The sequence below is a fragment of the Cervus elaphus genome, chromosome 1 (assembly GCF_910594005.1).
Source record: "Cervus elaphus chromosome 1, mCerEla1.1, whole genome shotgun sequence".
NCBI classification, from domain to species: domain Eukaryota; kingdom Metazoa; phylum Chordata; class Mammalia; order Artiodactyla; family Cervidae; genus Cervus; species Cervus elaphus.
This window is the reverse complement of record NC_057815.1, coordinates 44,573,256-44,597,043: the sequence shown is the minus strand read 5'-3', so window position 1 is coordinate 44,597,043 and position 23,788 is coordinate 44,573,256. Positions and strand designations below refer to the sequence as shown.

Sequence of the window (23,788 nt, the reverse complement as noted above, 5' to 3'; positions counted from 1 at the left end):
CAGCTTATTAAACTTTCATCTCTTTATTGATAATCTGGAACATTATCACTTTTGTGAGTATTTCCTGTAAGGCTTCTAACTAAATTTCCTTTGAGTTCATGAGTATCACTGCTAACTTACAGTGTCTTTTTAAGACTTCAAATTACTCAAAGAAAAAAAAAAAGTTAAAAAAAAAAACCCATCTGAAAAAAGTCTGAGACCTTCAAACTACTTAAGTATTCTCATACCATTCAACACCAATCAAAACATCAAACACATTAGACAAAAATCAGCAAGAAACTGAACTCTAAAGAATAATCTCAGGACTTAGAGGGTCAATGCATGATTTTCTTTAGATAGCGTTGCTGTGGGTCAATTGCAAAGTTGCCATGCCTGACTCTTTGCAACCCCATGGACTGCAGCATGCCAGGCTACTCTGTCCTTCACTATCTCCTGGAGTTTGCCCAAACTCATGTCCATTGAGTTGGTGACGCTATCTAATCATCTCATCCTCTGTCGGCCCCTTCTCCTGCCTTCAATCTTTCCCAGCATCAGGGTCTTTTCCAATGAGTTGGCTCTTTATATCAAGTGGCCAAAGTATTGGAGCTTCAGCCTCAGCATCAGTTCTTTCAATGAATATTCAGGGTTGATTTCCTTTTGGATTGACTGGTTTGATCTCCTTGCTGTCCAAGGGACTCTGAAAAGTCTTCTCCAACACCACAGTTCAAAAGCATCAATTCTTTGGCACTCAGGCTTCTTTATGGTCCAACTCTCACATCCACACATGACTACTGGAAAAGCCATAGCTTTGACTATGTGGACCTTTGTCAGCAAAGTGATGTCTCTGTTTTTTAATATGCTGTCTAGGTTTGTCATAGCTTTCCTCCCAAGGAGCAAGCATCTTTTAATTTCACGGCTACAGTCACCGTCCACAGTGATTTTGAAGCCCAAGAAAATAAAATCTGACACTGCTTCCAATTTTTCCCCTTATATTATAGATAGGAATTTAAATCTTAACCTTGTTTCACAATTCCCTCTTTCAGGATTTGTTTGTGACAATAAAAATGAGAGAGAGAGAGAGAGAAAGGCCTCCTAACCTGGGATGGGCATGTTTCCCAACAAGTATTTACATCAACATGTACTAATATTAAATGCTCAAATTTTGTAAGCTGCAGTGACAATTATACAAAATTTGTAGGAAGAAGCTTCTTTCTTCAAATTTGGCAAAAGATACAACTGTGCTTCTGGAAAAGTAGAAATCCTTAGTTGTTAGCTTTTTACCTTTTGCACTGAGGTGCCATTGAGATACTTTTAACAATATAATAAAATATAAAATAGTATGTCAACATTTTTTCTATTACATAAAAAATTAAATTATTCTCTATTATATAAAAAATTTAAATTATTATATCTCACTTAAAAATAGCATTGTATATAGCAAGGACTACCAATTAAACAAGAAAACAAATTATAATGGATTTCTCTTAAGTGTTCTTAAATACTTATCAAGTGTCAACAAGTACAGTAATAGGATTTCTTTTATTTCTAAAATCTTGGTGAAGGAAAGACCACCAGAGCTACATTAACTCCCAAATCACAGAATATTATTCTTCTTGATCTCTGCCTACCTTCAGGTGTTGGCACACAGTATGTACTCATTCCTTGACTACGAGAAGCCTAATCACTGCCATAGCTATATTTAACCAAGTAATGCCCCAAAATCACAGGACAAGAAAATACAAGGAATAAGAAAATTATATATTTAGTTCCCACATATGATAAAAATGTTCACAATTTCCTTGATCTAAACCAACACAGGTCTATTTCTTTTGAGGAAATTAAAACCTTATACACTTTCTGGGAAGAACTTTAAGGGAGTAAGGATTGAGCATATTCTGTTTTCCACTTACAATTTTTAAAATTTATGTAAATAATGCATTATGGGTAAGGATTTTGATTACCTATCCTTATATTTAAGTCATATTCCTTAGCTGGTGAGATATTTCCATAAATTTATTCCATAAATTTTCTAAATGAAAATTTAGAGGCTATATGAATATAAGATATCGGTAAAGATAAGACTACAAAACAAACTAATGGACAGCCAGTTTCATTACAATTAAATTTTCTATATAACATACCTTCCACATCCATAAAAATGTTTTATTTTCTTCTGAGGAAATTAATTTTCATTGAAAATACTTTTACTGGATATGCATATAATGAATGCTCTGATGAAAATTCTGGTTTTAAAACTAGGGAGATTTCTCTTCAAACGCTTTGGTTTTGCAATCAAATAATAACAACTCAATTTCTCTTAGCTATCCACTTAAGTTTATCAAAAAACCACACTTTCTGCTGCCAAACCTGAATACTCCAAACTTTCAAACTACTGCAAAAAAAAAAACCCTCCAATTTTGTGGCGCAAAGTTGACAAAATCAGATATATGCATGCCCTTTCACCCTTTCTTCTACATAAGTTTTTCTTGACCTAAAACCAAGGAACTAGAGCGGAGGTATACGCATTAACAATGGCTCCCACAATGCTTAATCTGAAAAGGTGGAAGGAAAGAGTATTTCAATTGTTTTGACCTTCTTACATTATCTCAGAATTGAGAACCAGTGCTTTATAAAGTTCAGTTCATTTTGAATCCACTGACATTCAGTTCTGTTTTCTCCCTTGTGTGATAAAAATGTGACTTATTCTAACAAACTTAACACTAAGACTACTGATGCTAATAATTTCTAAATAAATCTATGCTACTATGAGTATTTTATAACATTCTCAAGATAATTCCTCTCTCACAAAGAATTGAGGAATTAGATTATTTTCCCAAAATGTAAAGCTTCCTATTAAGCAATGATTCTCTATTTCTTAATATGAAAAAGATATCTTTTACTCTCAAAGAAACACATGTACACAATTTAAAAAGACAAAATAGAAACCAAAAATTCTCCCATAATCTCAATACCTAGAATTTTTATGAGTACGTCCCCTATCTTTTCTCAAGGTATAGACTACTGTATTTGTATATAGCATAAACACAGTGTATAAAAATTCTTTTTATAAAACTTAAAGCATACCAGGCATATTATTTGGTAATTTTTTTAACTTAATAAAACATCAACATAATTTACATCATTATTATTTTTTTAACCAAAGCAATGGTTTTAAACTGTGCTGCATAAAATTCTAGGACTCTTAGGGGACAAAAATGGGTAGATGAAGACTCTGAGTTTCCCATACATCAGAGCTATTTAACTTTTATTTATTTTATATACTGAACTTACAAGTGAGATAAAGATTTGAAAAACAGGGCTCCAGATCATTCTTGATAACTGCAATGTGCTTTGTGATACAGCTATTTAATTAACTTAACCATTCCCTTTTGTAAATATTTAGGCTAGCTCCAGTTTTACAGTATAATAAACAATGTTGTAACAAAATATCCTTGTAACTCAAGGTATGCACACCCTGTTGATTTCTTCCTTAAGATGAAGTTATCTATAGTAAGGAATCCACATGGGAGTTTGGCTGGAAGTCAAGAGGAGTTTCAGTGTGTACAAGGTAAACAGAACACAGAAGACACAGCGGTCTCCTAGCTCAATCCTGTGAAATAATTTCTAACCCTTATGGAAACACACAGAAGCAAGAAGCTGAAGGAGCTGTTTTAACGAACAGACTTTGTAAGACAAAGGTCCAAGGTAACATTACTTTGGAGCCCAAGTGCCAAAGTGTGACGCAAAACAGGTGAAAGAGACCGTTAAAAAAACTGTTAAAAGTAAAAATGGATAAAGCAGAGATATACATATGCCATTTCCTTCTCCAGGGGATTGAACCCGGGTCTCCTGCATTGCAGGCGGATGCTTTAACCTCTGAGCCACCAGGGAAGACCTAACAGAAGTTAGAGGTATATTATCCACAAAGTGAATAAACGCCAAAAAGCTACACCAAACTCATATTTTCAAATAATTCTGTATTTATTAATTATAATACCATCATTACATTTGAAAGAAAAGTAAGCAAAGATATGGAAGATGCTTTAATTATATACACAGTACAGGAATTGTATTAGTACACAGAGAAATTCTCAGTTCCCCTGCATTAAACATGAAAACATTCCTTAAACTGGGAACCACCACAGTTGTTGTGGGTTAAATTGTGTCCTCCACAAAGATACACTGATGTTCTAACTCCTAGTGCTTGTGAATGTGATCACACATTCTTGGTGTCATATCTAAGAAAGCTTTCCCTAACATAGTAACAAAGTCCTACATTTTTCTCCTACATTTTCTCCTGAAAGTTCAATGATGTTCAATTTTACTTTTAGGTCTATGACATATTTTACAATAATTTTTGAACAAGGCATGAGTATGGACAGAAATTTATTTCTTTGCATAGCAATATCCCATTGTTCCAGCACCATTTGTTGGAAAGACCACCCTTTTTCTATTGAATTGCCTTTATACTTTGGTTGAAAATCAGTTGTACATACATATGTGGGCCTATTTCTGAAATACCACAGAGGTGAAATGCCTTTCTTGTCATGTCTCAGAGGATGAAAAGTCAAAGTGCTAGCTGCTCAGTCGTGTCAGACTCTTTGCAACCCCATGGACTGTAGCCTGCCAGGTTCCTCCGTCCATGGGCTTCTCCAAGCAAGAATATTGGAATAGGTAGCTGTTCCCTTTTCCAGGTGATCTTCTGATCCAGGGATTGAACCTGGGTCTCCTGCATTGCAGATGGGTTCTTTACTGTCTAAGCCACCAGGGAAGCCCATATCAAAGGATAATATCAACTTGACATCACTAGTAATATTACCCTTGGTGACCAAGGGATAAGACAGCATTTGTCAGATTTTGCCCTATAGTTTCTTTTTTTTCCCTTTCAATATTCTCTTCTTTAGAAGCATGTCACTAAATCCAATCCCATACTGGGGGTTGGGAAGATTAAGCTCCATCTCCTGAAGGAGGCAGAATTCACGTATACCATTTGGAACTCTTCCCATAAGGAAAATTTGTATCTTCTCCTATACTTAATTTATGCAATCATTTCTATCAGCATGAATTCATGTATATTTATTTTATACTTTTGAGTTCTAATCAACACAACATTAATTTTATTGCTCAAAAAAAGGATTCCAGCTTAAGCCATTGAGAGTTTTTTCAGGTTGGCATCTGTGTTCCCCACTGTTTTCCTTTTTTTTAGCACTTCCTTGTTTCTGGCACTACAAAGTGCTCTAGGCTCATCTTATATCTTGCCTACTCCAGCCCTAGAATCAATCATTTCTCTAAGGAGCCTTTTATGGGACTGGTAATTAGAAACCAAGATCTGGGATCTAAATGTGCTTGCTGCTACTGGGATGTCAATAGTTCTTGGCCCTATTAGCAGACAAAGCTAAGAAATTCATGTATACATATACACACATCTATAATGGTTTTTGTATTTATCCACCTGTATATTTATTAAGCTAAAGATGAGTTCACACTAATGTCTCTGATTCTAATCCGGTACCAAAGGGTTCACCTTTCCCCTTTGCTTAACTTCCCTGACAGTGAAAAATCTAGCTCCCATCTATGTATGTGTGTGAGTTCATATATGTATGTATATACACACAGATACATGTCTTTTATATGTTCACATATGTGTTTTATACATTTATATATTATATAATACATAGGTATATATACTTACATATTTATGTATATAATTATATTGCCGAGATTTATAACATTCCAAACCACAATTTACCTAAATTGCTAAACTTACTGGCATGGTATTCATAATATTCCTTTATTATGTATTTAATACTTAATAGATCTGTACTGATACCACCTCTCTCATTCCCAAAATCGGTCATGTCTTCTCATCTTCATTCCTGATTAGTGATTTAACAACTTTACTGATTTAAGAATCAGCTTTTGCTTTCACTGATTTTCTCTATTTTTTTTTACTTCATTGACTCCCACTCTGATCTTTATTATTTTTTCTCTTCTGCTTGACTTAAATTTCCTCTTACTTTCCTAGTTTGTTAAAATGGAAGTTGAAAGGTCATTGACTTTAGACCTTTCCTCTTTCCTAATAGGTGGCTTTTTAAAAAAATTAATTTATTTGGCTGCAATGAGTCTTTGTTGCGACACCCAGGGTCTTTGTTGGGTCATGTGGGATCCTTTGCTGTGGTCCTCAGAGGACTTCAGCAGTTGCAGCACATGAGCTCTCTAGCTGCGGCACGTGGGCTTAGTTGCTCCGCAGCATGTGGGATCTTAATTGCCCAACCAGAGATTGAACCTGCATCCCTTGCATTGAAGGTGGATTCTTAACCACTGTACCACCAACGAAGTCCTTCTGATAGTTCTTAAATTCTAATAATGTAATTTTTTAAGTAATGCTTTAGTGGCATTCCACAAATTCTGATATGTTGTGCTTTCATTTTCATTCAGCACAAAATAATTTCCCATTTCCCTTCTGATTTCTTCTTTGACTCATGGGTTATTCAGAATTCTTCTGTTTAATTTCCAAATATTTGAAGACTTTCCATACATCTTTTATTGATGTCCAACAATTTCACTGTGGTCAGAGAACATACTTTAATATAACTAAATCTTTTTAATTTATGCAGACTTATTTTGTGGTCCAGAATATGGTCTATCTTGGTTAATGTTCCATGGTGCAACTGCAGAAAATAAAAGTATATTATGTTGTTGGCTAGAATGTTCTATAAATGCAATCAGATCAAACTGGTCAACAGTGTTAAGTGTTTCATATTCTTGCTGATTTTCAGTCTACTGCTCTCAATTATTGAGAGATACTGAAGTCACTGTTATTGACTGTGGACTTGTCTATTTGTCATTTTTATATGTCAGTTTTGTTTCATGAATTTGAAAGTTCTGTTATTCGATGCACAGAAGTTTAGAGCTGCTGTTTTCTTTTTTATTGACTACTTTATCATTATGAAGTGACTTTCTTTATTCCTAACAATATTTTTGCTTGAAATCTACTTTGTCTGCTATTAACATATTCACACTAACTTTATTTTGATTGGTGTTAGCACAGTATATCTTTTCCTATCCTTTTACTGAAAAAAAAAATTATTTCAATTGGAGGCTAATTACTTTACAATATTGTAGTGGTTTTTGCCATACATTGACATGAATCAGGCCATGGGTGTACATGTGTTCCCCATCCTGAATCCCCCTCCCCATCCTTCTACTTTTAAATTTTGTGTATTTATTAAAGTATTTTTCTTATAGGCAGCATATAGTTGGGCTTTGCTGTTTTATCCAATCTGATAATTTTGGCCTTTTAATTGGGGTGTTTAGGCCGTTTTCCTTTAATGTGATTACTGACACGGATAAGTTTAAGTCTATCATCATTGCTATTTGCTTTTCACTTGTCTCACTTGTTGTGTCCCCTTTTCACTTTTTCCACTTTCTTTTGGATTAAAGTATTTTAATCAATTAATCGATTGATTTTTTTCCAGTTTCATGGAAAAATAAAAGATACACATCACTGTGTAAGTTTAAGGTGCACAGTATGATGACTATAATGTACACATAGTGTGAAACGATCACCACAATAAGTTCAGCTAACATACATCTTCTCATAAAGAGACAATAAAAAGGAAAGAAGAAAAAAGGAAGAAAGATTTTCTCTTTGTGATGAGAACTCTTAGAATTTACACTCTTAACAACTTCCTATGTTATATAGCAGTGTTAACTGTAGTCACAGTGTTGCAGCTGACTGATTTTTAAAACAATTTTAATATTCTGTTAACTTGTCTGACTTACTCACTAAACCTTAAATTATCTAAAGGTAAAGAACATGTTCTATCTGACTTTGTATTTCAATTAACTAGTAGAATGCTGAGCATTTACTTGACAATACATGTTTACTAAATGCATTTATTCATTTAAAATTTTTTATGTAGGATTATAGAGGATATAAGTGATTCCCAATCCAGAAACCACCATTTTATTTTACTACTATTTTATCTATCACTTTCCTCAGAGCACAGCTGGCTCAGAGAAAAATGACTCCATCTACAGCAAAAGAGATGAGCCTTTTTGGCCTAATGGTAATTCCATTCTTGGGTATGTGATTAATTCAGAAAAAGACTGAAGAATAGAAAAAAAGTTTGCTGGATGCATCTCTTACTCTTGAAACACATGGAATTTCTCCTCTTCCACTACAGGTGAATGAGGAAGCAAGCAGCCCTGACAGCTAGTTAGCATCCAATCTTAACGACTAGTTTAAGATGAAGATGACAATGAGAGCAAAAGAGGAAAAACAGAAAGAACCCAGGCCACTCACAGAGTTAAGCTACTAGGTCAAAAATCCCTCAACCCTACCAACAGACTTTTTGTGTGAGCCAGGAAATGTCTTTACTGTCTTTACACCTTAAGTCGGTTTGACTTAGTTCCCTGTTATGGGCAGCCAAATGCATACTAAGTTACATGAACAGCAAACTGTGCCACGCACTGTTCTAGACACTGGAGGTTACATCAGTGAACAGATAAGGCCTCTGCTCTCAAGAAGCTTACATTCTACAGGAATACAACAGTCCAAACAGATAACTGTACCAAATAATTTCAGACAGTGTTAAGTGCTATGAGAAAAATAAAAGAGATGTACCTGGGACTAAATGGGTTAAGTTGGTTTACTCAAAGAAGACATCTAAGGCAGTTGAGTTGAGTGTAAATGAGGTAAAGAAGCCACTATGAGAAAATCTGGAGCCAGCGGGTTATGGGAAAAGGGAACAATCAGTACGAAGGTCACAAGGGAGAAGAAGTTTAGTGTTTTTGAGAAATATGAGGTTCACTGTTGCTTGAGCATAGAGAACGGCCAAGAGAGCAGTACTTCCAAGAGACCAACAGATGTAGACAGGAACCAGATAATGTAAGAATGCGAGCCATATCAACAAATTTAGATTTTACTCAAAGTACAATGGAAAACCACTATACGTTTTTGAGTCATCACCCAATTTGTTTTAAAGGAGTCTTCTGATGAATGAACTTTCACATTCCATATATTTGAATACTAAAACAGTTACTTGCCTAGTAGTGCAGATGGTAAAGAATCTGCCTGCAATGCAGGAGACCCGGGTTCAGTCTCTGGGTTGGGAAGATTCCCTGGAGAAAGGTATGGCAACCCACTCCAGCATTCTTGCCTAGAGAATTCCATGGACAGACCATGGGATCACAAAGAGTCAGACATGACTGAGCAACTAACACACACAAGAAAGTTAAGTTCAGTCTATTTTATATAACAGTGCATTTTGCCCCAAATATCAATACTTAGGAAGCACTTAATATATGGAGAATACTACACAAAGCTTATAATGTTGATATAGTCTCTCCCACCAAGCATGAATTCCATATTATCTTGAAATTAAATTTTATTTAGGAAAAAGAATAAAATGAGGAAACTAGTAAAGAAACAGAGATACCTATTACATTGTCCTTTCTATCCTAAATTCTCTAGATAACATCTGAAACTCACAGATTTAATTTTAATTTTTTTTTAAAAGCATAACATGACTGAGAGGCATCTGGTAAACTTATAACCATAGTTCAGTCATTTAGTCTTTGCTCAGGCAAGTGTTTCAGCCCTGTTCTAACACAAGTATTTGGATTTTTCCAAGAGCTGATGTCAGGGCTTTTCACAGAGACAGAACAGCATTTACAGGCCAGAGAAGGAAAAAGGGTTTCCCCAGCAGTTATGCTCAATGTGGCCTTTGTACTGTTCCACTGCTAATGGCAGGAAGACCCTGCTAGATAAAGCTATTTCAGTTCCTGAAAAAAATTCTACCCTGGGGGGGTGAAGGAGAGTGAACGGAGGGAATCCAGTTTAGTTTTACATCATTGCTCAAACCCAAATCTAAACAGGCTCAACGTCAGAACAAAAATTTCTGAATGAGAAAAATTGTTTTGCAAAAGTTGTATGTGAAAGAGGAGGTAAACTGGCTGGAAATAAGCATAAATTAAAGAGGTAAAGAACAACAAAGTAAGCTGGTCTGTATTTCCTGAGGCCAGATTCCCTGAAAAATATTTATTAGTTGAGGAACACTCAATACCTTCAGGTTCACTTGATAGTTGAAAACTATGCTAGGCAGACTGCTCCAAATATATGCCCTCCATTATGCATGATAAGAATAATCATTAACAATTGAAACCATGATAACATCAGCTAAAACTTAACTTGAGTAGTAGTTTTACTTGAGTACTCACCATGTGCCAATCTCTGCATTAAGTATTTTATACATATATATTAGTGAATTGTATTCTAACAAAGATTCAAAGAGATAAATATTATTTTTAGCTTCATTTTATAGTAGAAAAATGTGAGATTCAAAGAAGCTAAATAACTTATACAAGTTATATAACTAGTAGATGGAGGACTTCTGACTGAAAACCCTCATAGTTTCACTAGAGCCCCTGCTCTCAACCTCTAGATTACTATCTTCCAACAAAACATTATCTTCCTTTTGTACAGGTTTTGTTTTTGGTTTTTTTTTCTTCAGTTAACTAAAAGTTTTCACATTAGTGAGCAGAAAACTAGATCTGGTATAACTACAAAATATTTAGCTAGAATGGTATTTATACCATTTATTCCTTTTAGGCAAAGATAAGCTAATATAAACTGGTTACAAAAGAATTCCCAATCATACAGAATCTGTGTCCCCTAATCTCAAAGACTGGTTGAGAATTTCGTTAATATCTATTTGCCAAGACAGCAATTTGCCAGAGTTTCATCTAAAGAAAAATCTGTTTCCACCTAAACATGTTTCTTCATGGCAATGTTCTCAGAAACCTCTCATTCCTTCAATAAACACGCATTAAACTCCAGGAAAAGATGGAAAAGAAAAGCACTTTTACTGCACTAGGCTTCCTCAACACTAAAAGCAAAAATAAGAGGGGACAAATATCCATCTTCTCCATGAAAGAGTACATGAGTATAACCTTAAATCACTAACTACAAAACATACTTGCCATATCTATTAAATTCTTGATCCACACCAAGAAAGTCTTTAGTAGACCTGAACAGGAAACAGATCTCCCTAAACTTAGGGATCACAGTTGCAAACCCAGACCTGACTGTTCTAGAGCCTTGTTCTTAACTACTATGCTTTCCAGGTATAAAAAGAATATTCAAAAATACATTTTTTAAAATTCTGAAAAATACAGAATAATTTTAATCTGAAGATGAAAGGATACAATGCACACTATAAAAACAGACATAAATTAAAATAAACGACCCTAACACATATACTGCAACTGGGTTTGCAACTCAGCTTCTCTGCTTACTATCTACTCTTAACCAAGTTCCTTAATCTTTCTGTGACCTAGCTTCTTTTGTTGCAGCAATTACTGGCGTATGTTACATGCACAGTAAATGTTAGCTGTTATTAACTATCCCATTTTCCTGTTACCTACTCTTCTTTTTCTGTTAGTGTTCAGAAGGTTGTGTGGCTCACAGCCAAGTTCTTCAAGTCACAGAGTTCTCTGCCATGTTCTGGCGGCAGTTATGAAAATTTAAGATTTTTAAATAAAGAGCTACATGAGCACCTAGACAAAAAAAATTAAGTTATGTGTAAATGGGAAAGATTAAGTTATTAGCCTCAAGATTTCTCCACAATAAGACTCCCTATGCTAGAAGCTATGACTCCATTGTGAGAAGAGAAAGTATACAATGTCTAAGCTTCCTTTAAAAGTTATTATACATACTGGAAATAGAAATAAATCTTTAGAGAAATAAGGCAATAAAGCACCTATCAGCTCTTCTTGGGAGCGGGGGAGAAACACTAATTAAAGCAAAAATCCATCCAATAAAAAATAAATAAAGAGAGAACTCAGGAATGCAGATGGTAACGTAGAAGAATTGAGGGTAAGCACCAAATGAATTAAAATGCAGAAATTAATACATACCTGTAACAAAAGCCACCCCACAGCTATCCAATAGATGAGTTTCCTCAATGGGGAATGTCTTAATCTCGTGCTCTCATGTACTTTGGAACACAGTACTCAGTTTTTTAAAGCATTTATTTGTTGATCTATCACCCACCTCATCCCTAAATTGCAAGAATATAAATTCTATGATGTAAGGATCTCTGGTTCACATATGAAAATCTCTTACATGGAATACAATCATATAATGTTAGAACTGAACCAAGTGACCTAGTCCAATCTTCACTCTTTACAAATATGATGCTGAATTTTTTACCCAATTACTCAATTCCTGATAGAGATTAGGATCCCTATCTCCTGTTCACTCTACTGGCATCACCCTTCATGATGTCAAGTATTTGTGATATAATGTTTTAATCCACTCACATGAAAACCATGGAAAGAGTTTTTGAGCTTGACCTGGGCTTCATCACTTTATTATTTGTTACTTATGATGAATTACTTAACCTCTGAAAATATAAACTCCCTCATCCATGAAGGAGGGATAGTGCTACTTTTGTGACAAGGTTGTTTTAGGATTAAATGCAGTGAGTGCTCATGAGTGCTCAGTTGCTCAATGATGTTAGACTCTTTTGTGACTCCACGGACTGTAGCCTGTCAGGCTCCTTTGACCATTAAGATTTTCCAGGCAAGAATACTGGAGTGGGTTGCCATTTCCTCCTCCAGGGGACCTTCCTTACCTAGGGATGGAAAACAAGTCTCCTGAGTCTCCTGCATTGGCAGGCGGGTTCTTTACCACTGAGCCACCTGGGAAGACCTTAAATGTAATAGCTTATGTAAAATACCCACGTGTCAGTATATATGTATACATGTGCTAAGTTGCCTCAGTTGTGTCCAACTCTTTGCGACCCTAGGAACTCTAGTCTGCCAGGCTCCTCTGTCCTCAGGATTTTCCAGGCAAGAATACTGGAGCAGATTGCCGTGCCCTCCTCCAGGAGACCTTCCTGATCCAGGGATGGAACCTGCATCTCTGTGTCTCCTTCATGGGCAGGTGGGTTCTTTACCACTAGCGCCACCCAGAAAGCCCATATAAGTATATAACCAATAGGTGTGTTCCAGCACACACAGACACACACACAAAAATAGTACATCATATGCATAGGTTTTTTATACCCTCTACTATACTATAAATCATGTTTACATTTAAAGTACTGAAAATTATGCAAACACTCAATAAACATTTATTAATTTGTCAGTATTCTGAGGAATCAAGCAACTTTCAAAATGTGGCAAATAGTATGATAACTCATACCACTATGAGGAAGATAATCAAATTAACTGAAAGCTTCAGACTATGCTTAAAAATGTTTTTGGTCTTTCTTTTCTAAATAGAGATGTCTGTAGTACTAAACACGTCTTAGTATCATAAATTGGGTCTTTCTGTTTACAACAAAACAACTTCCACCATGAAAAACACCTTCAGGAGAAAACAAAAATGCCTGCAACATTTTATAGCACTTTTGCTTTTCACATGCATGCCCATGCTCATGTATTCACAGAAATGAATGCAAAAAAAAAAAAAAATCAGAATTGCAATTCCAATGCCATCACATGTAATCTGGCTGCTTCTTCATATTTATTTAACCAACACTTTAGCTGACAAAAGCAAAAAATACCACAAACTGAACAAAGGATAAAATCATTCAAACAGATAAGAGTGTTTGGTGTCATGGATATCACCGTTTCCAAATGACTGTATATTTCAATTTAGCTTCAAACGGAAAAACAATCATGAAGATTACTCTGTAAAAAGACTCCCCTCCCCCACTATAGATTTAATCCCTGCCTCCCCTCATACTCCTTCCAAGATCTCTTAGGTATCAAAGGGAAACAACCAACCTGAAGCTTCAGATAATTAAATCATAGTTTACAGAATAATAAATCAGAGTCCGTAGCTAAGATTCAAGAAGAGTTTTGTCAATTCAGTTCTAAAAAGGTAACAGAAGGATGCTGCTTCCTCTCCTTCTGAATAAAAATATCCCTGCAATGCTGGATGCTAAAACCTTTGTTCTCAAGCTAAGCAATTAAAGTACAGGTTTTTAAAATGAGGAATTTTCTTCCTTTAGATCAAATTAGTCTTTTTAAAACATGAAAAAACCTTCAAGGCTATTTAAAGAGTAATGAACAATGTAATATGTCCTTTTCCTTTCTAATTTTATTCCTGTTATAAGTACATCCCTTTCACTAAAGCTAGTTTTCTACCATTTTGCTACATTTCACACACTGCGGAGAAAACAAAGACTGCAATAGATTACCTGGATCACCGGACACATCAGCAGACAAGCGAAAGCTCAAAAGGCTCGTTTCCATGGAGCAGAAGAGAATGGAATCCTCAGTGAAACACCACTCCCTTGGCATTCCTAGGCTTCTCCTTTATATATACTCGACATCCTTGGGAAGGCATTTGTCGGATGATTTTACTGACCACAAGAGGGATGGTATGAAGAAACTCCACCTCTTCTCCACCCCCAATCATCCACCATCATCAACTGAAGCCCAATACTGTGCTGCTCATGGAAATGCAAAGAATAGCATCCACATACAGCTCTGAAATATTACACTGTAAAATTACATAAATGATAAAAAAAAAAAAAGCTAAGATGTAGTTGGCAATATGTGAAGGGGGTAGGCCAAGCAGCTCCCATAAAATAAAAATACTTGTAAAAGATCCAATTTTAGAGCCACAAAAAAATTAATTTTCTTCAGAATTTCCTGAATAACATGATTTTTAGAAGAACATATAGTGTCTCTATCAAAAATGGAGGTCCTCGTATATCTTAAAATTTTCTTTTGCCACTGCTCCTTTCCTGAAAGCTAAATAAACCAAGTAAGTTAGGATTAAACAAAAAACCTCTCTTTTTGTTGATAGTGTGATCCCCTTCAAAGGTAATCTGGAACAGGAGGTCGGGGGTGGGGGTGGCAGGGTGAAAGAGGAACAAATAAAAATGGGAGGAAAAATATTTTCTGACCCAATAAGCCTAATTAAGTTTGTGAACAAGGCTGGAAGGACCGAAATTTCTTCATGCTACTTTGTCTATTTGTGTTTGATTATTGTAAACCTTCCCTGGTCTCTAAATATGCCCCAGGCACTGTGATGTCTGGCACTCTATTAACTAGCATCCCTGCCACTTACACTAGAAGCAGGGAGGGACAAGAGACCCACTCATTCAATCTAATCCCTAGAACCTGTGTAATTTTGCTGCAACTAATTTTTCCCCAACACTGCTCCCTAACAAATACATTGCCACACTAAGACGACTCATTACCCTCTAATTTCCTTTTCTGTGAGCTTCCCTTGTGGCTCAGCTGGTAAAGAATCTGCCTGTAATGAAGGAGACCTGAGTCTGATCCCTGAGTTGAGAAGATTCCCTGGAGAAGGGAAAGGCTACCCACTCCAGTATTCTGGCCTGGAGAATTCCATGGACTGTACAGTCCATGGGGTCGCAAAGAGTTGGACACGACTAAGCGACTTTCACTTCATTTTCTGAAATAGCAACCCAATTTGACAATTTATACAAACATAATTTCTGAGATCAATACATTAGTAAAGAATAAAAAACATACTCTTTGTTTCATAAAACACATTCTGCAAAACATTTGGATATATCTAATTACAAGTTAATACCCAGTAATCAGTTCATTCACATAAATTATAGACCAGAGTTCTGTGAATTTATGGACAAATTTACAGAACCTCAGAACCACAATTAGTGATCTATAAAGAATCATCTTCTAAGAAAGCACACCTTGGCAAATCTTCTAAAAAATAAAGAAGAACCAAAGGCTGGATAAATGAGTAGATTTTACAGACTTTCTAGAGACTGATCTTAATACTCTCTGTGGGCAATATTAAACGACAGATTTATTAAATTTATTGTTTCTAAGTACTTAATAGTGAAGTAGTGATATGATTTACCATACAACCATATAACCCAGAGATCACACTCTTAGGTGTTTACCTAGATGATGTGAAAATTTATGTTCATTAAAAAACCTGTCCATGGATGTTTATAGCAGCTTTACTCATAATTGCTGAAAAGTAGAAGTAATCAGGATAACCTTCATGGGGGAAAGATTAAATAAACTATGATTCATCCATACAATGGAATACTGTTTAACAATTTTAAAAGAATGAACTATTAATTCACAAAACTATGGCTAAATCTTAATGTTCTATGTTCAAGAATTAGAGTATTAGTCATTCAGTTGTGTCCAACTGTCTGCAATCCCATGGGACTGTAGCCCACCAGGCTCCTCTGTCCATGGAATTCTCCAGGCAAGAATACTGGAGTGGGTTGCCATTCCCTTCTCCAGGGGATCTTCCCAACCCAGGGATCGAACCAAGGTCTCCCACATTGCAGGCAGATTCTTTACCGTCTGAGCTACAGGGAGGAAACCAAGAACTATTCAAGAAGTTAGACGAAAAATCTAAAGATTTTAATACCATTCCATTCACATGAAACTCTGGAAAATGCAAAAATTAAAAATAGGTAAGACAAAAAACAGATTAACAGTTACTATGGATTAGGGGAGGGGAGAGTGGCTGACTACAAAGGGGACACGCAAGGGAACACTTAAAGAGTACAGGATCTGTTCTGTGTAATACTAGGGTGGTGGATACATGACTCAACTCTTCTGTCAAAACCCACAGAACTGCACATTAGGAAGAATGAACCTCACTTAATGCTGACCATGCAACAACAAAAACCATCAATCAGACCGTTGGATGATTCCAAGATGAAATGTGGACTGTGACAAATGAGTCTAACTGCATTACAAATTATGACATACCTGCACCGAAAGGATGGGGCAGGAAGAGCTGACCTAACTAACTTTGGAAAACAACGTTTTGACTGGAAACACTGTACTCTAAATGGAACATTTCTTTCTTGTGGGTATATGGACTAACAGTTCTGAAATAGTTTTTCATGTAAACTGGAGTTGAACAAATAAGTAAATGGATAATGGATGGTCAGAGCCAGGTTTCTCATTGTCAGACAGTAAGGAAAAATAGAGTGAACCCTGTGGTACTGGATTAAAGTCAATTTTCCTTACAGAAGAATTCCAAATCAAAGCTATAGATACTTCTCTCTCAAGTGTGGACTGAGACAAGTGACTTGCTTCAAAATAGTATATGGAAAGAGAAAAGAGTAACTTTATAGAGTGGAGAAACCTGGCAAACACTATCTTAGCCAAGTGGTCCAGATCAATCCCATCAGTGATGCTATATGAATGTCATGTAGACATCACATACCCTTATAAGATGAAGTGAAAAGAGGACTTGGCCTCTGGGTATTCTTTTCACAAATGCGTAACCCTAATGGGACACAGCAGCAGCACACCCAGGCTGAAAAGTATTCTAAAACATACCCAGCCAGCACTTCTCAAGGATGTTAAGGTCATGAAAACAAGGCAAACCTGAGGAACTGTCACAAACCAGAAGAGACTGGGCAAACAAGAAAACTAAATGCAATGTGGTATCCTGGAACAGTCTGAGACCATTAATGGAAAATCTGGTGAGATCCAAATAAAGTCTGTAGTTAGTTTAGTTAATATCAACGTCAGTTTCTTTGTTCTGGCAAATGTATCACAGATGTTAACAATGAGGAAAACTAGCTAGGTATGAGGTATATGGGAACTCTCTATACTATCCAAAACTTTTCCTTAAATCTAAATTTATTCCAAAATAAAGAGGTTATTGAATAGTTAGTCTATGATGCTAGAAGTCAGAACAGTAAGCACTCTAAGGCAGTGACTTCAACTGTTGGTTTAAAATATTCCCACAAAGAATATTTTAGGCTTAGATGACCTCACTGGTGAATTATCACACTCACATAAATAAAGAGGTAAAATCCTACACCCACTCTTTCTGAAAACAGATAATTCCCAATTCATTTTCTAAGTCCAACATTACCCTGACATCAAAACAAGGCAATGACATTACAAGAAAGTGAAAAATCAGTATCCTTTATGAACACAGATGTAATAATCTTCACCAAAATATTAGCAAATGGCTAACAAACACATGAAAAGATGCTCGACAGCACTCATTATTAGAGAAATGCAAATCAAAACTACAATGAGATATCACCTCATATCAGTCAGAAAGGTCATCACCAAAAGTCTACAAACAATAAATGCTGGAGAGGGTGTGGAAAAAAGGGAACTCTTGCACTGTTGGTGGGAATGTAAATTGATACAGCCACTTTGGAAGACGGTATGGAGATTCCTTAAAAAACTAGGAATAAAACCATCATATGACCCAGCAATTCCACTCCAAGCATATATCCTGAGGAAACAAAAATTGAAAAGGACACATGTATCCCACTGTTCACTGCAGTACTATTAACAACAGCTAAAACATGGAAGCAATCTAGATGTTCACTGACAGATGAATGGATAAAGGATATGTATATGGTACATATACATAATGGAATATTACTCCACCATAAAAAGGAATACATTTGAGTCAGTTCTAATCAGGTGGATGAACCTAGAGCCTATTATACAGATTGAAGTAAGTCAGAATGAGAAAGATCATATACTAATGCATATATACAGAAACTAGAAAAATGGTACTGAAGAATTTACTTTCAGGGCACCATGGAGAAACAAGACATAGAGAACAGACTTGTGGACATGGGGAGAGGGGAGGAGAAGGGGAGAGGGGAGGAGAAGGTGAGACGTATGGAGAGAATAACATGGAAACTTACACTGCCATATGTAAAATAGATAGCCAACAGGAATTTGTTGTTATGTCTCAGAAAACTCAAACAGGAGCTCTGTACCAACCTAGAGGGGTGGGAAGGAGAGGGAGATGGGAGGAAGGTTCAAAAGGGAGGGGAGATATGTATACCTATGGCTGATTCATGTTGAGGTCTGACAGAAAACAACAAAATTCTGTAAAGCAATTATCCTTCAATTAAAAAATAAATTAAAAAAATATTAGCAAACCATACATAAATACAAATAATACAGAATGATGAAATGGGGTTTATCGCAGGAATGCAAGGTCCACCCAACATCCAAAATTCAGTGTAATTCACCAGAGTAAAAAATAAATAAATAACCATGTGATCATCTCAATAAACATAGAAACTACACTTTACAAAATCCAATACTCATCAATGATAAAAAATTTTTTGCAAACTAAGATACCTAAACTGATAATGGACATCTATAAAAAACAAACACACAATTTCATACTTGATAGACTGAATGCCTTCTCCCTAAGATAAAAAAACATGGCAAGGATGTCTACATGTCTACTCTCACAATATCTACTCTGATTAGTCAAAGCAGTAACACAATAAAAATAAATATATAAAAGGCTCACAGACTGAAAAGAAAGAAGTTCAATTTTCTTTAATGAAAGATGACCACTGACATAAAACTCTAAAGGAATTTATTTTTAAAAACTAGTACAACTAAGTCCAGCAAGAAAATAGTATACAGATCAAAACACTAAAAAGCCTGTTGATGGAAGTGAAAGAGGAAAGTGAAAAAGTTGGCTTAAAACTCAACATTCACAAAACTAAGATCATGACATCTGGTCCCATCACTTCACGGCAAATAGATGGGGAAACAGTGAAAACAGTGACAGACTTTATTTTGGGGGGCTCCAAAATCACTGCAGATGGTAAGTGCAGCCATAAAATTAAAAGACACTTACACCTTGGAAGAAAAGTTATGACCAACCTAGGTAGCATATTAAAAAGCAGAGACATTATTTTGCCAACAAAAGGTCTGTCTAGTCAAAGCTATGGTTTTTCCAGTAGTCAGGTATGAATGTGAGAGTTGAACTATAAAGAAAGCTGAGCACTGAAGAATTGATGCATTTGAACTGTGGTGCTGGAGAAGGCTCTTGGACTGCAAGGAGATCCAACCAGTCTATCCTACAGGAAATCAGTCTTGAATATTCATTGGAAGGACTGATGCTGAAGCTGAAACTCCAACACTCTGGCCACCTGATGCGAACAACTGACTCTTGGGAAAAGACCCTGATGCTGGGAAAGATTGAAGGCAGGAGAAGGGGACGACAGAGGATGGATGGTTGGAAGGCATCACTGACCCAATGCACATGAGTCTGAGTAAGCTCAGGGAGCTGGTGACGGACAGGGAGGCCTGGCGCGCTGCAGTCCATGGGGTCACAAAGAGTCAGGCGTGACTGAGTGACTGAGCTGAATTGATACTAAAAGCAACTCTATTTATAATTACTAGTGACAAATCAAAAATTAACTTTTAAATACCACTTAAGCTCAAAATACATGAAATATATAGAGATGAAGCTAAACTATGTGCAAAACTTGTACACTGAAAACTGTAGAATCTTTTGAGAGAAATTAAAGACTTCAATAAATGGAGAGTGAGAATATGTTCATGAATCAGAAAACTCGTACTGTTAATATACTGTTTCTCCCCAATCTTAACTAAGTTCAGCACTCTTACCCCAAATCACAGCACCTTTTTTAAAAATAGAAACTGGCTTTACAGATTCTAAATTCCATATGACAATACAAAGGACCTAGAAAAGCCAAACAAATTTTTAGGAAGACAACAAAGTTGGAAGACTTATATTATCTTATTTCAAGATTTAAGATCAAGTTAAAACAATCAAGACATAAGGATAGGCATATTGACAAAAAGAATATAACAGAGAGTATAAACAGACCCGACGAAGATGGTGCTTAAGTTTTTAACAAAGATGCCAAGGCAGTTCTATAAGGAGAGAACAGTCCTTTCTACAAATAGCACTGGAATATATGCCAACACACACACACACACACACACTCTTCAATCCTTACTTCACACCATATACAAATGTTTACTTGTTAAGTATCATAAGCCTGAACATAAGAGTTAAACTACGAAACTTCAAGAAAAAATCAGGAGAAAATTATTGTGATCTTGGGTTAAGTCAAGATATTTCAGATAGGAACCACAAGGCAAAACATAAAGAGTTGATAAACTGAATTTCATCAAAATTAAAAACTTTTGTTATTTGAAAGACACTGTTAAGGAAATAAAATGACAAGACACAAACCAGGACAAAATTTTACCTAAAACATACTTGGTAACAGGCTCGTATCTCATATCTCAATAACAAGATAAGCAACTTTTTAAAGATTTTGAACAGATACATATCACAAAAGAAAACATGGCAAAAAGCACATGTAAAGTCCTCAACATCATTAATCTTAAGAGAAATATAAATTAAAAATACAATGAAATGGCCATTCACACCTACAAAAATGACCAAAAACACTGACAATACCAAATATTGATAAGAATATGGAAGATGTGAAACTCTCCTACCTTGCTCATAAGAATGTGAAATGCCAGTCAGTCTGGAAAAGAGTTTGTCAGTTTCTTGTAAAGTTAAACATACACTTATCAAACAACTTAGTAATCCTAATTCAGGGATTTCACCACAAAGAAATGAAAATGTGTACCACATAAAAACTCATATGCAAAGGTTAAGAATTATCTGAAATAGCCAGAACCGGGAATGATCCAAATGTCCATCAGCAAGTACATGGATAAAAAAAGTATTCACACATGGAATACTATAAGCATGAAAAAGAAGCAAACTACTACTATATTTAACAACTTGAATGAATAAAAAAAAAATTACAGAAGACAGACACAAAAAGGTTATATATTGTTTGACTTCATTTACACGAAATTCTAGTAAAGACAAAACTCTTGAGACAGAAAGCAGATCAAGTTTCAGAGGAATAAATGAAAAAATCCAAGAGAGAACTTTTGACGGTGACAGAAATGTTCAGTATCTTAGTAACAGTGTTAAAAATTATACACACCTGTCAAAGCTCATCTAAATACACGCTTAAAATGAGTGAACTTTATTATGTTTAAATTGCATTTCAAAGTAATTTCATTTCTTATAAGGAGAAAAAGTCCAGAATTTAAATAGCTGATTACTTCTCTAAATTCCTACATGAAATATTAAAACCTTAATTGTTACTTTAAACATAAATCTTAAGAATGTCATAGAAAAATCTTTTATTTTAAAAAATAAAACTTGAAAGATTGAACATTCAAAGCATTTAATTTTTGAACTCAGAACATATTTGTAAAAATATTTAACATTTCAATGAGCATTGTATCAATATAATGACTTACTCTAATACCTAAAGCCCAAGTAATTACCAGAGCAATTCCCCTAAATAGGATATTCTTACTAGAACACTCCAACACTCTATAATGGAGAAACCTGACACACTACTTCAGCCTGGTGATCAAGGTCATTGTCAACAGTCATAAATTATGTTGATGGTATATACCCTTGATATGATATGTTGAAAATGGCACTATATCTCTGTGATCCCTTCTCGCAACAACCTATAACTACAGTCTGTGTCAAAAACAACAGACAAATTCCTATGTAGGGGCATATTACAAAATACTTGACCAGTATTCCTCAAAACTATCAAGATCATCAAAAACAAGGCAAGGCTAAGAAACTGTCACAATCTTAGAAACTGTCACAGTCAAGAGGAGCCCAAGGAGACAGGAAAACTAAATGCAATATGGTATCTTGGGTGTGATCCTGGATCAAAAAAGGGGGAACATGTTAAAAGCTAAGGCAATCAAAATAAACTTTCAACTTTAGGTAATAATAATGTATTAAATGTGGCTTCCCAGGTGGATCAGGCAGTAAAAAATCTGCCTGCAACGCAGGAGACCCGGGTTCAATCTCTGGGTTGGGAAGATCCCCTGGAGAAGGAAATGGCAACCCACTCCAGTATTCTAGCTTGGGAAATCCCATGGACAGAGGAGCTTGACAGGCTACAGTCCATGTAGTTGCAAAGAGTCCAACATGGCTGAGTGACTAACACTACAATATATTAAATGGCTCAGCAGGTAAAGAAACTGCCTGCAATGCAGGACTGGAGATGTGGGTTCAAGCCCTGGGTCAGGAAGATTCCCTGGAAGAGGAAAGGGCAACCCACTCCAGTATTCTTGCCTGAAAAATCCGATGGACAGACAAGCCTGGGGGCTGTGGTTCAGAGGGCGGAAAAAAGTCAGATGCTACTGAGCACAAGCAATGTATTAAAACTGATTAATTTTAACAAATGTACAATGCTAATGCTAACGTAATGTGTCTAATGTAATGTGTTAATAAAACGGGAATCTGAGGTCAAGTATGAGGTATATAGTCTTCTCTGTACTAGCTTTCAATTTTTCTATAAATCTAACCCTGTTCTAAAAAATACTCTGAAAAAAAACTCTCCCTTCACCATTTCTCTATTACTAAATAAAAATGTCCATTTCATCAGAAGAACTTAGAACACTACATGAAAAGAAGGAAAAGATAAAAGTGGAAGGGAATCAAGAGAAGGATGGTACAGGTGCTAATAAAGAACATCACTACAGCTTTGGTAGAAAATAACATTATAAAGCCTCTTTCTAAAAACTATTTAATGGAAGAAGAGAAAGAATAAAAAGAAAGGTCAAAAGATGATCTAATAAGGATGTTAAAAATACTCTCCCCACTGCTTATACAGCTGTACTGGTGTTTTGACGTCAACCTCGAGACTCCCATGGAGTATAGCAACAACTCACTCTTCAGTGTTTGCTGATCAGATTTCAAAGTAAAACTACTTGTTAATGAATGTTAACAGTTTCCATGATGAGAAGACTAATTTTGCTTAAAATCTGAGAAATATAGTGGCTAACTAACTATGGAAGGAAGAAGGGCAGAAATGGAGAGTCATTCTGAGCATGCGTATTTGAGTTTAAATTAAGTCTTCTCTCTTAGTCATTTAACTTCTCGTTTTTAATCCTCATTTGCAAACTAGAGTGAAATACCAATGCGTTTCATTTC

General features: G+C 35.7%; 1 protein-coding gene across 6 annotated transcripts in view; it reads right to left on the bottom strand.

The window, feature by feature from the left end:
• ARHGEF12 (Rho guanine nucleotide exchange factor 12) overlaps positions 1-23,788 on the bottom strand; it is a 150,372-nt gene that overhangs the window by 95,990 nt on the left and 30,594 nt on the right. The window contains exon 1 of one of the 6 annotated variants that reach the window (XM_043901234.1): positions 14,196-14,344. The exons of the other annotated variants lie outside the window; for them this stretch is intronic. The gene's annotated coding sequence lies outside the window, so the exon portion shown is untranslated. Of the gene's footprint in view, positions 1-14,195; positions 14,345-23,788 lie in introns of those variants that run through there. 6 annotated transcript variants of the gene reach the window in all.